This window comes from Siphateles boraxobius, unplaced genomic scaffold (genome assembly GCF_051911475.1).
Source record: "Siphateles boraxobius isolate OS27281-9 unplaced genomic scaffold, OSU_SipBor_1 66, whole genome shotgun sequence".
NCBI lineage: Eukaryota > Metazoa > Chordata > Actinopteri > Cypriniformes > Leuciscidae > Siphateles > Siphateles boraxobius.
This window is the reverse complement of record NW_027509193.1, coordinates 3,900,923-3,914,744: the sequence shown is the minus strand read 5'-3', so window position 1 is coordinate 3,914,744 and position 13,822 is coordinate 3,900,923. Positions and strand designations below refer to the sequence as shown.

The 13,822-nt window shown below is 40.0% G+C and overlaps 1 long non-coding RNA gene across 1 annotated transcript; it reads left to right on the top strand.

Moving 5' to 3' along the window:
- The first annotated feature begins 7,211 nt into the window (after positions 1 to 7,211).
- On the top strand, positions 7,212 to 8,516 carry LOC143721378 (uncharacterized). The gene is made up of 3 exons (XR_013196723.1): positions 7,212 to 7,475; positions 8,028 to 8,165; positions 8,431 to 8,516. It is a non-coding gene; the product is annotated as an uncharacterized LOC143721378 (long non-coding RNA).
- Positions 8,517 to 13,822: the final 5,306 nt, after the last annotated feature.

The window sequence follows — 13,822 nt, the reverse complement described above, 5'->3', positions numbered from 1 at the left end:
GCTTGGAAAGAGCCATATAAGTGCCAAGGCTTGAATGAATAAATCTATAATATAATCTATCTATATCTAGGTATCTATATCTATCTTTAGGTCTAGATATCTAGATTCAGAAGTCCTAATGTTTCATACGGTGGCGCATTGCTGCCACATAGCCTACATATTATATTTCCCACTCAATTATGTCGTAGTAACGAAATGTTATGTCGTAGGCTATTAACGATATCTTTTCTCGTAATAACGAGATGTTATGTCGTTGAAATTACATTTTTCTAAGGCCTAGAAGGACATGTGTAGTCTAGTCATTTACAAAATACGCCTTTATCCACATAGCTTACAATTTATAGCCTATGCCTTTATCATTATGTTCAAAAAGCTAAAGCAAATAGTAGATCCCAATCAGAGGCGAACCTATATGGGGGCCCAGGCGAAATTAATCAGTGAGGCACTTTTTTAAAAATATATTTTATATGGACCAATAGGCTACGTTTTTTTATATAATATATTAATAGGCATATATTTTAAAAAATGTTAATATATCTTAATTAGCCAACCTAGAGATATAATTTAACAAAAAGTTTTATATTAATATTATAAATATCGTATTCTCATCTGCTTTTCTGTTGGCTACATGTGCTTTATTAATAAGGTGTGTACAGAATTTGATCTTTTAACATGAATGTCCATTGGGGGCTGCTACTATTTGCTTCAGCTTTTTGAACGTAGAAGTATGATAGAGGCATGATACATTTTATGTGGATAAAGGCATATTTTTTACATGACTACACATGTCCTTATAAGGCCTAGAAAATGTGTCGTTTTAACGACATAACATCTCGTATTACATGAAAATATGTCTTAAAACGACATAACATCTCGTTATTACTACATTATGAGTGGAAAAAATAATATTGCAGCAATGCGCCACAGTAGTTTCACACCATCTATAAATAATGAAATATACTTTCTTGTACATTGCTTCACAAATAATGTTTGAAATACTCACTGTGGCCTGCTCTACACACTAATAGACAGTGTGAAGAGATAAAAGGGTCACTTAGGTTTAAAAACTGTAAAAAAATATATATATATATTGTCAAGATGGAGTGGGGTAAGATGAGCCAGTGGGTAAGTTGACCCAAAACCTTTATCTTGTCAACTATATACTTTTGTTGTCGTATGACATATGTAATTTTACATCAAAGCAAATTTGTCCAGGTCTAAAAAAAAATTATGATTCATATTGGTGATTTAGCAATGAACAAAACCATGCAAATCATTTAGCTAAATATTAGCCTGAATTGGAACTCTGTTTAGTCTGTTTTTGGTAAGGTTACAACTTTGGTGTTCAACATTATTGTTTCTGAAATGCAAACAATTAAAAATTGAGTTTTCAACTTAATTTGGTTGGTTTTACATTGTTTAAGTTATCTTTAAGACTACTTTAAGACTATTTATAAAACAAAATCTGATTAGCCTATGAAGTAGTTTTTTTTAAAAGAGGTAGATTATTGTTACTATTGCACCTGAGTTTGATTCAGATTCAGTTAGATAATCAGTTTACACCCAGATGGTGCAACCTACCCACTGACTTACCAACTTACCATTAACCTGGGGCAAATTGAGCCACAGGAACACTTTTTATAAGAAGCTATTTTTAGAATGCTTTGTCATAGACGTATTCTGATCATTTAAAATGATAGGAAACATATAGAAATTACTTTAGATACTTTTTTATTGTACTTTTTCCTAATTTTCTCCTCTCTTGAGGACCAGATAAGAAAAACATTTTTTTTTAATAAAGTCTCCCCTAAATGTGCTTCATATGAAAACATCTAAAGACTAATGAAAACACTTTTTACAGTGGACTTATAGCCAATTTAATAGTTTAAGCCCTTCACATCAAATAAGTCATCATCACTGTGTCATAGAACAAAGTTGACATTTTCATAAATCCCTGTTGGATGAGCACGTACATGGAAAACCCTTTGACATTCCAGGAAATAGAAGCTAAGGTTTTATGTTATAGTTATAAGGAAACGTAGGAAGGCTTCTCCTCAGAGGTGTGTCCAACACCTTTGTTTACCTTAACATTTTCTTAACATGTCACACCTAACCCTGCTGTCAGTATTGACCCTCCTAACAGTATTGACTGACTCACTGGAAAACCCATTATTGAAATATCAAATTTTATTTTATGCAAATAGGTTTCTCTGTGCTAATGTTGTTTATTACACTTCTTCATTACTCATGGTATTTACTAAAACCCTTATTGCTCATATTTAAAACCTAATCCCACACTGTTTAGGCTAATTTATTGCTTAATTCTGGTGGCTTATTAAATCAATGTGAGCTAGCCTACCTATGATCAGATTTGCTATTTTTTTCCTGGCAGACATCAAAATGACATGAGCATGAACCCAAGCTCTGAAACCACAATAGCCACATCCATGAGATCATAGCCCGCGGGTATTGCCGGAGTGAGCAAGTTTTTGACGCGTACAAATTGAATCCATAAACACAGATGTAAAATGCAAATAGTGCCTTTCTTTATTAAAAAAAAATTAATAAATAAAAAAAACATTGCTTCCAATGTTTCCTGTGGTGTCTCATTCTTTCAAGTTCATAGCATACAAATATGAAGTCCATACCTTGCAGATACTGCACACACACACGCACACGTCCATATTGTTTCTTGAACGTCACTCTTTACCAATCAAGCATGATGAAATAACACACAATCCTGCAAAAATTGTGTGCTTCTCGACTGCCAATAGCCTACACACTTCTCCTTTCTCGTTACCCAAGTTCCATTAAAATACAATGTCAGAACGCCACCTAATGGACAAATATATAACTGAATGAAATGGCTCCTAAAGGTCAGTTTCAAATGAGTGTGAAGTTATCATTTGCAGCTGTTTTTTAATTCCAGAAGTATTTCACTGAATCTTGAAATATAAGGGACAAAACATGTTTTAGATGTTAGTTTCTATTAATTGATAATACATAATCACTACTTGATATATTTATAAACAAATGTCTCAGCTAATGCATGTGGGAACAGGTTTTTCAGATTTTTGATTTTTTTTTCAAAAAATGTACATGTATTCACTTCTTAACTTAAATGGTCAACTCCGTCAGACGCATTAAAAAGCATGCTATTTTAATTTGATTCATCCAACAACCGTGTAAAGTCTTCAATTATGTAATACTGGTGTTCAGTAAAGGAGCTAAGTGAAAAAATTAATTAATTCTGTTTTTTTTTACTGGGTTAGGGTTATTATGAACAATCCAGTTCCTAAATTACTTAATTCTACCCTCCTTTTTAATATTAAACATATAACTAATGTTCTTAGGTAAATCAGACATAATATCATGTGGTTCAGTTGATGTTTTAATATTTTAACACAATAAATGGAAAAACAATCAAATATTTCTTTCAAAATTAACCTGTAACCTGAAACCTGTATCTGACAGTGTTAAATATTCACAGAATTGACAAAGGTTCAACTGAGGTTCCAACAACTGATTGCCAAGACAACAAACGGCAGCAAACTAATTTTTAAACTAATATTTAATTTAATACAATAATCCTTCCAGTGGTTTGTTTGTTTGTCTAATTTTAGTGGTAGTACAGTAGGCCTAGGCTACATCTCATTCTGGGTCTCCAGTAGCTCACAGAATATAAGACGGAAGGAGAGGGATTTGACATTTGTCTGCTGTGTAAAAGATCACCACGTCCTCCTGTTCCACCGACGCAGAACAGAAGGTTTTAGAATGCGTCCAGGACTGCAGAAGGTGTGGGGAAAGCAGTCATTCGTGGCGGCTGCAAAGTCCAAGTCAGCTGCTAACCATCCAATGTCAATTTATTTGAATGTGGCCAAAGCCACTGAACCTAGTTCCTCTAAATCCCTAAAAGTGGGTTTGCTAGTTTAGTTTATTTTTTATTTTTTGAAAATGCTTTAAGTTTAGTTTTTATTTGTTTTAGTGTTAGTTTTAGTCTTTTTTTGGAATTTGGGTTATTTGTCAGGGGCAAGATTCAAAAAGGTCAGAAACAAGTATTGTGTAATAATAACTCAACAAAAACCTCATACAATTTTAGAAATGTGTATTCAACAATAACACCAGTAGCTACATAAAATGTACATATGGGCACAAATATGTAAACAGTCTACACAAGACTCCGCAGTAAGTGCAAAATGTGTAAGTGACATGTCCCAGGAAAAAAACTAAATAGCCAACGGACTAAAGAAGACATACATGAACAGCATGTACTCAGCCCATTTTTGAGCCACACAAGACATTGATGTCAGAGTGTAAGGGAGCTCAATCTCTTTCCCTCTACAAAATCCATATGCCGTACCAAAAATCTATAGCCTGGATGCCAGCCGAACTTAGCCCCGCCCACAACATGTGAGGATGGGAAGTTCGGTCTGGACTTGATCCGTTGTGAAGCAAGTATGCCCGAACCAAAGCTGTTCGGACCAATCAAATTGTCAGGGCGGGCTTTATACGATGATGGACAGATGATCAACAGTAAAGTAATCCTCCACGTCAACAAAGAGCGCTTGGTTTGAATTAGTTTACAACAAAGAGTGGCTGCCGCTGGATAATTTAGATGTGTAGATTCAGCCATCGCGTCTGTTATAGAAGATGTAGACAGCGCATTCATTTTATTATTACACAACACTTGTTTCTGACCTTTTAAGCTGTCTTCACTATTCGCTGCGGTCGGAGGCCCTGACTGAAACACTCTCTATAGTTGGGGAGGGTGGGGTAAGATGAGCCAGTTTTTACTTATGTGGATCTCCAGGCAAGGGAAATTTAGACAAAAGTACAATGAAGACTTCTTCTGTTAATTTGGGATGTTGCCTATCAACTGGAAATATAAGAATGTACCTATGACAAAGAGCCTTGAAAATATGACCTCAGAAAAAAAGTGTTCATGTGACTCAACTTACCCCAAGCAAAGGGGTAAGTTGATCCCAGTCAGTGGGTAAATTGAGCCATCTGGGGGTAAATTGACCATACTATTTTTCACGTTTTAATGCAAGCATAAAAATAATAAGAACTTGCCTCTTTAAAAAAATTTCAAACAATGTTATTTTTTTGAAGCTACCTCAAACAACACAAAACAAACCAATTAAAGTTAAATTTTACCTTCAATCTCTTATTTTTTGTATTGGTGAACAATAGTCTTAAATATTTCTGTTAAGTGAAGGACTGCCAGCATAGTTTTCAGGAGAAAGAAATATCGTGCATAGCATCAGTTCTGGCAGGTCACGTTAGTTAAGTTTGCATCAGCTGATCCACGTCTACCTATAGGAATACGACGCCTATCACTGTATACATATATAAGGTCCTTCAGTATTATCAACAGCTATCGCGTTTCTGGTCCTGCGTAGTGGTCCTGACAGAAATGGTTATGTATTTCTTATGCTGTTAATCAAGTCATGTTCAATCACACAAAAACACATACACACAGACACACACACACACACACACACACAAACGTGTTTGGCAGAAAGAACGTCCCTCCAGTGTGTTTAGTTCTAATTTCCAATTTTGTTAAACAGTTTCACAGTTTTGAACTTGTGAGAACTAAAGAACAGTTTGAACCTCCAGACCTCAGCACAATGAAAATGACTATTGGATATTCCATCCATCAAGGTTGCAAGGAAATATTAGTTGTTGCTCCCTCCTTGCAGTTCCTCCAACCTTTCGAGGTTTAGGAAGCTTCTTAAGCACATCATTCAGTGGGACAGATCCCACATGATTTTCTTTGAATGCAAAGGTGGCTTTGTCTTTGCCAGTGCTCCCTCGGATCTTTCTGAGGAATATTGCATTAAATTCATTGGCCTCAAGGCTCTCAACCAAGCCACTTTAATGGTAACAGTTGCATTTGGTCGCAAAATTCACAATAATAAAGTCACCAACTGACAGATCGGAGATGTCTGGTTCACTACTTTCATCCTGGGAGCTGTCACACTCAGAAGTGTCATCAAGTTTGTAGGTTCACCAAGTGACTACAGTGGCTCAATCTTAAGTTTATCAAGTGACGAGAATACTTTTTGTGCGCAAAAAAACAACAAAAATAACGACTTTATTCAACTATTAATTTCCTTCAAGACCATAGATGAAATCCCACCTAGTTTTCGTTTTTTCGTTCGTTTTCGTTAACGATTATAACCTTGCTGCGAAGAAGCGGAGGATGTGGAATTTGGGCAGGAAAATTCAACATCCAGGAAAAAAGTGGTATTCAGCCCAGTTCAGCTCCCCCTCAACACACAATGTTCCGTGGATTTCTGACAGTGCAGAATACTCATCCACCAAAAGAATGTGGCCTGAAATATAAATATATGTCCAGAAACATGTATGTTTCCAAGGTGAATAATTTTTAGTCATGAATCTTTTTTTGGGCTAAGGTTGTAGACTTGCTTTCAGGTGGGATTTCATTTATGGTCTTGTTTATGGAGTGATACTGGTTTATTGGAAATGGGAAATATAATTAAAATTCTTATTTTATATGGGAAATTTAAAATTTACATAAAGCAAAGTACGTCAACTGTACCAAATTGTAGGCAGATTTCCACTGACTTAAAGATCTTTCCTCTTTTCCTTCCCTAACCTCAATAGAGGACAATAGTAGCCTAGGCTAAAGCTGTAAATACATCTAGGCTGTTGAAAAAGATAGCCTAACTGCAGTTAAATCATGATATTTGAGATGTATGATTTGGATACAAGATGCAAAATAATGAATGATTTCATTGTTTTATAGATTCAAGTGTTTTTATGAATCTGTTTTCCCCTATACTCAATAAAAAATGTTTCAGCCCAAATTCAGTCTATTCATCATAAATATATTTTTTAAAATAGGCGTTGATATAAAAATGGCTGTATTCCCTAGTTGCTTGAAACATTGTTTTTAGTCATAATTACTTGGATCCGCATCGTCAATCAGCAATTGACAAATTCAGGCCAGGTTTACACAAAGCCGGGTATTTAGAGAAATACCCGGCTTATAATTTTCGGAGAGCTACGACTTGTACCACGTGACCACTTTGTCGTTGATAGTGTTCCCATAGAAACACTCAATCATCTTCTAATTATGTCATCTGCGTGAACGCAACGCTCCACTCCTCCGAACCTAATCAAGCACACCTGAACAATCAAGGTCTTCAAGATTAGGCTGCTAGAAAGCTAGTAGCAGGTGTGAGTTTCATCAGGGTTGGAGTTACCCAGACTTCCTTGGATCTATAAATCTTTAGAAAGCAATTTAGGGATTCAGCAGCACATGTTTTCAGTGTAGTTGTGTGTGCCTCACTGTTCCTCCTGACTGACTAATTCAGCGCATCTTCTAGCAGAGTTGATTGTGAGATCGCAGGTCGAGAGGATGACAGCTAGAGTGTACTGCTCGTTGAGTGTTGTTTTATTGTGCCTGTCTGCATGTTTGAGCACCAACCATGCTGGAGTCGTAGGTGAGAAGATTTTTAGCTTCATTACAACGCCTGAAGAAATGCATAAATAAGTGCCTTACAAAATATGCTTTACAGTACAATTAGTTGTAATGGTAAATATGAAAAACATTTTAACTGGATGTCTTCTATCTGCATTGTGCTTCTATAACGCACCTCACCAGTAGTGGAATAGGTCGTAACGGCACTCTGTGTCTTTGAAACTAATCAACAGTTTAGTTATAAATGGTATTTCTACTCGATTTGAAGCACATAAATGTATGAATATTTTCAAGTTTGAGCCAAACATTGGAAAACCCCGACTTATAAATACTGAAACTATTACAACAACACTCCTGTAGTGTCTGGTAAAGCTGACGGTCGTGCCATGGAGGATGTACTTGTCATCGAGATTGCTCTGGAGGGCAATGTTAACTGAACTAAATGTGAAACTGAAGTAGAAAGACTGAACTAGTATTTTCTTGTAAAACCTATTCTGATCTTTGACCACTTTTTTTATTATCACTGAATGCTGAAAGTCTCACTTTATGGTTCTGTCATGTGTCTGTATCACAGCAAAGCCAGGACAGTGTCCAAGCACAAAATCTGGTGGAGGAAATTGTACTGAGTTTTGTTCATATGACAGTGACTGTCCGAACAATGAGAAATGTTGCAGCAATGGATGTGGACGTCAGTGTATGGCTCCATATACAGGTATTTGTTATTTTATTAGTGTTCTGAATCGGCTTCCTCGTTATTTCAGTTGGTCTTATTTTATGTTATCGTTCTGTGTCAAAAGTATTGAGCCGATAGCACCGTTTTGAGCGCAGTATTGCTTTACAAATTTAATAGATGATGAATAACTTAAAATATACAATTCCTTCTGTAAGTAAAACGTGCTGTTCATCCTTTGCGTGTTTTGTGCTGTACACCTGAGATTAAATGTTACTAAACAGACTGACTATCTGAATCCATGCAGTGAAGCCTGCAGCTGAACCGGCCAAGCCTGCAGTGTGTGCTGAAAACTGTCAAATTCACCCTGATGGCCAATGTTCTGGCCCTAAGAGGGGTCCTCCAGAGCCTGTAGAGACGCCTGCGGCCGAACCAGCAGAGCCTGCGGCCGAACCAGCAAAGCCTGCAGAGTGTGCTGAAAACTGTCAAAAAACTCACCCTGATGCCCAATGTCCTGGCCCTAAGAGGGGTCCTTCAGAGCCTGTAGTGACGCCTGCGGCCGAACCGCCAATGCCTCCAGTGGAGCCTGCGGCCGAACCAGCAGAGCCTGCAGTGTGTGCTGAAAACTGTCAAAAAACTCACCCTGATGGCCAATGTCCTGGCCATAAGGGGGTTCCTCCAGAGCCTGTAGTGATGCCTGCGGCCGAACCGCCAGTGCCTACAGTGTGTGCTGAAAACTGTCAAAAAACTCACCCTGATGCCCAATGTCCTGGCCGTAAGGGGGGTCCTCCAGAGCCTGTAGTGATGCCTGCGGCCGAACTGCCAATGCCTACAGTGTGTGCTGAAAACTGTCAAAAAACTCACCCTGATGCCCAATGTCCTGGCCGTAAGGGGGGTCCTCCAGAGCCTGTAGTGACGCCTGCGGCCGAACAGCCAATGCCTCCAGTGAGGCCTACAGTGTGTGCTGAGAGCTGTCAAAAAACTCACCCTGATGCCCAATGTCCTGGCCGTAAGGGGGGTCCTCCAGAGCCTGTAGTGATGCCTGCGGCCGAACCACCAATGCCTACAGTGTGTGCTGAAAACTGTCAAAAAACTCACCCTAGTGCCCAATGTCCTGGCCGTAAGGGGGGTCCTCCAGAGCCTGTAGTGACGCCTGCGGCCGAACAGCCAATGCCTCCAGTGAAGCCTACAGTGTGTGCTGAGAGCTGTCAAAAAACTCACCCTGATGGACAATGTCCTGGCCCTAAGGGGCCATAAAGAAAGGGGCCATGCATGCAGTTAACTGTTGATTTTTACCATGTTTTCCCTGTTTAACAAATAAATCTAATACTTCAAGTCTTTTCTTCTTTTTTTTATTTTTTTTCTTAAAAAAAATGGAAAACAAATTAATGTGCATGAGTTTCATTTATATAGCACATTTAATGCAACAGCTGTTGCCCAAGTGCTTCACAATAACTAAACCCAAATAAGAGTACAGAGAGGGGAAAAAGAGACAAGGTATTGATCAAACACCTATCATGAAGGTGCCCAGGAAGTCTTAAAAAGATGTGCTTTTAACATGGCCTTACATTTTGGTAGCGACTGTACTGACCTTACGGAAAGGGGAGATCATTCCAAAGTTTGGTTCCGACATGGGAAAACGTTCTGTCGGCCTTATGTTTGTTTTGTTCAGACAAAACAGAAGATTTTTATATTCGGATCTCAAAAGACCTAGATGGATTATAAAAGTCCAGCATACTAGAAAGAGAAGTGACAAAATTGTGTAATAACAATCTTCTAGATAATTCTATCGAACCAGCAACTATTTTAAAAACTATGTAATTGACTCAAATTTCTTGGCTGACTTGAGCATTCTCACCAGCATTCTGTTTTGTTTTTTTGAAGATGCGCCAATGCTTTGATTCCAAAATAAAGAGTTGCACTCGTGAGTACAAAGCTCTTTCTCGCTCAGTCCGCGGGGTATGATCTCAAGGATGCTTTCATATAATCATATAACCTGCGCACAGAAAATACAGGTTTATCAGTTTCTCCTTTCAGAGTGAAGTGTGCACATTTTTTTTACTCTTCCATTCGGGCTCAGCCTAAACTCTGCACGGTTTCAGCAGGTGCATAGAGGTAGCGTTATCAGCGCTGAGACACAATGGGGTCAGAATATCTGCTTATCTGGACGATTATCTGATATGCGCTCACTCACGGGAGTGTGCGGAATGGGATACAGAGATGCTCACGTCTCATCTCACGAATATGGGGTCCAGAATCAACTGTGCCGAAAGCCAGCTGATTCAATCTCAGGAGACACCGCGGCATACCGCGCTATGCTCTTGGAAAGAATGATAATGGTGTTTTATCAGTGCCAAGCCCAGTTTCGCAGGGGAACCGTGGTATTGTTCAGAACCTGTCTCCACCTTTTGGGCATGATGGCTTTTTAGCTGTCTGTGGTCCCGCTGGGCTCGCTAAAAATGAGAGACTTCCAGCGATGGGTAGCAGCGAGGAGTCCGTGTCCTAGTCTGCACCTTGTGCGCAGAGTGAGAATATCCGCGGAGTGCGTGATGGCTCTTCATCAGTGGAGAGACCCCCGCTTATTCCTGACCGGGGTACTGCTCGGGGGCGTGTCTCTGAGAAAAGAAGTTACAACGGATGCATCCCTGACAGGCTGAGGGGCTGTTTTTCAGGGCAGATCGGCAAATGGTAGCTGGACGCCCCAGCTTCGCAGACTTCACATAAATGTGTTGGAGTTGATCGCAATCATTCCTGAAAATATTCTTGAAAGGGTTTCATGTTCTGGTCAGAGAAGACAACACAACGGTGGTGGCATATATTAATAGCCAAGAGGGAACACGTTTGTTGCAACTGCACAACTTCAGCTCACTGCGCATGACGCACGTACCGGGAGTCCTAAAATGTAGGAACAGATCTCCTTTCAAGGGGAAACCTGTTGTACAGAGAATGGGTACTCCCTGGTCAGAGAAGACAACACAACTGTGGTGGCATATATCAATAGCCAAAAGGGAACGCTTTCGTTTCAACTGCACAACTTCAGCTCACTGAGCATGACGCACATACCGGGAGTCCTAAAATGTAGGAACAGATCTCCTTTCCAAATTTCGATATCCAAGGGGTCAATCTCGTCAACGTCTGTGAGCCGATAAGCTTGCAGCATGATAGGCTGTGGCGAGGCATCAAGGAAAAACACTAGTTTATGCTGGCCGGTTACACGTGGGTCACACGTGAGGCTGTAGTATGTAAGCGTTCCAACCCCAATAGATGTAAAAGATGTGGAAAAGATCCAAAGTGTGGCTACATTTGGTACCGAATGAAAAGAGGTTTTTTTTTTTATACTTGATGGTATCGAGGCGATTTGGTCGGCGCCTAAAAAGTATCGAACTCGATACCCAGCCCTACTTTTACCCCCTACATTTTCTTCATAGGAGGAGCAGAAATTGCACACTTTGTGTCCTGTATGCCATTATGTAAACAGCACACGATCGTTCAGGAAGAGTGATCAGTTATTCGTTTCATGGGCCACTCAATGTAAGGGTAAGCCGATCTCCTCGAAGCGCCTTTCCCATTTGATGGTGGAGGCGATTGAATCGGCCTATACTTCTATGGGTCTTCATTCCCCGGCAGGCTTAAGGGCTCATTCTACAAGGGGTACAGCTACCTCAGGGCATTGTTCAACGGGTTTTCGGTATGAGATATTTGTGCAGCGGCATCCTGGGCTTCCCCTCATACATTTGTCAGATTTTACCGTCTGGATGTCACTGCAACCTCTATGGCTCATGCAGTTCTCAATGTTGGTTCTTTGGAGAGCATGCGTTACGTGAGTTGGCTATATTTTTTCCATAGAGAGATACCGAGTGTTTGCTTGAAAGAGAATGTTAGGTTACTTGCGTAACCTCGGTTTTCTGGGAACAGAGCAATGTATCTGACCAAGCTTCCCTACTAGCATAAAACAGGGGAAGAGCGTGCTTAGAATGCCGTTTTGGGTTTCATAGCTGTATATATAGAGAGGGGGTGGGCTCCTTGTCATGAGCTGTGATTGTAACTGTGAGCTGTGCTGTAATTGGTGCTTCCAAAGTCTATCACGCCTGGGGATGTATAGTGAGATACATTGCTCTATTCGCAGAGAACCAGGGTTACGCAAGTAATCTAACATTTGCTGATACTGTGCATATTTACAGATTTTAAGATGATGACGACAGGAGTGAATGAGATGAAATATTATTGAGAGGTGACAGAAGTGATGCCTTTCAAGGGAAAACCTGTTATAATGAGAATGGTTATTCTCATGGGTATTGGTAATGGGTATTGCTCCAGCCGCAGGTGGTGGATCGGATTTGGGGGATGTATGGCAGGGCTGCCGTAGATCTCTTCGCCTTGCAGGCAAACGCAAAGTGTCCGATGTATGTGTCTCCTTCAGGGACGAAAATGTGCCTTTGATTGTGGATGCGCTGCCACATCCATGGCCGAACGTGTTGCTATGCATTCCCATCGCTGAGTCTGATTTCTCCCACCCTGGACAGAGTAAGAAAAAACAAATGATCTATCCTTCTGATAGCCCCTCATTGGCCGGGGAGGCTGTGGCTGGCAGAGATTGTCCAGCTGGACCTGCTTTCACAAGCAGGGGGGCAGATATTTTACCCACACCCGGAACATGTCGATCTTTGTGTCTGGCCCGTGAAGGGTTAAATTGAAACGCATTCAGGCTTCCACAGAAGGTTATAAACACTATCCAAAGCGCTAGAGCCCCATCAACTGTATGGCCTTTAATAGCGTGTGTTTGAGGACTGGTGTACTCGTAAAGAAGTTATTCCCGTTCAGTGATGTACTCTGCTTTTTGCAAAGCATGATGAACAACGGGAGAGCGTTTTCTACTATTAAAGTTTACTTTGCTGCTATTTCAGTTTGTCATGTAGGTTTCGAAGGGGTTTCAGTGGGACGGCACCCTCTCATATGCCATTTTATGAAGGGAGTGAAGCGTTTGAGACCAGTGTCGAAGCGGCTGGTGCTGTCATGGGACTTGTCCACGGTTCTAAATGCTTTAACTCGAGCCCCGTTTGAACCTCTGGAGAGTGTTCATATTAAGCTCCTATCTCTGAAAATGGTCTTACTACTTGCTTTAGTCTCAGCTAAGCGAGTGGGTGAGTCGGTTACATGCCATGTCGGTTCATCAAGCATGTCTGAACTTTAGTCTGGACGACAGCAAGGTTACGCTGCTGCCTATCCCGGCTTTCGTTCCCAAAGTCAGTGATTCAGCTTAGAACTGCTCTGCTTTGGAGTTGCATGCCTTTTACCTAGGGCTGGGTATCATATAAAAATTTCACATAATAATATCAATACTGATACCTTGACTTCGATACCGGTTCTTGAACGATACTTTTTTCGATAACAATTTTATGAAATTCGGTTTAACAAGATTACATTACAAATTACCTTAAAAAAAAGCTTTGGTTTCATTTTTTCAGTTTGTTGCCTTTTTTTTTTTTACAGACTCAAAGGCTCATATAGGCCACTGGGGGGCGGAATATACACCCCGCGCTCAAGCACACGTATAAAGCTTGCCGCAAAGTAGCCTAACGATTATGAATGTGCAGGAAAAAATAGCAAGGAAACATTTTAATTGTTTATTAATAAACTAGTGTTTTCTGAGTCAGTGTTGGCTGCAAATATGAAGTTGTCATTGCTGACTCGTCATCTAC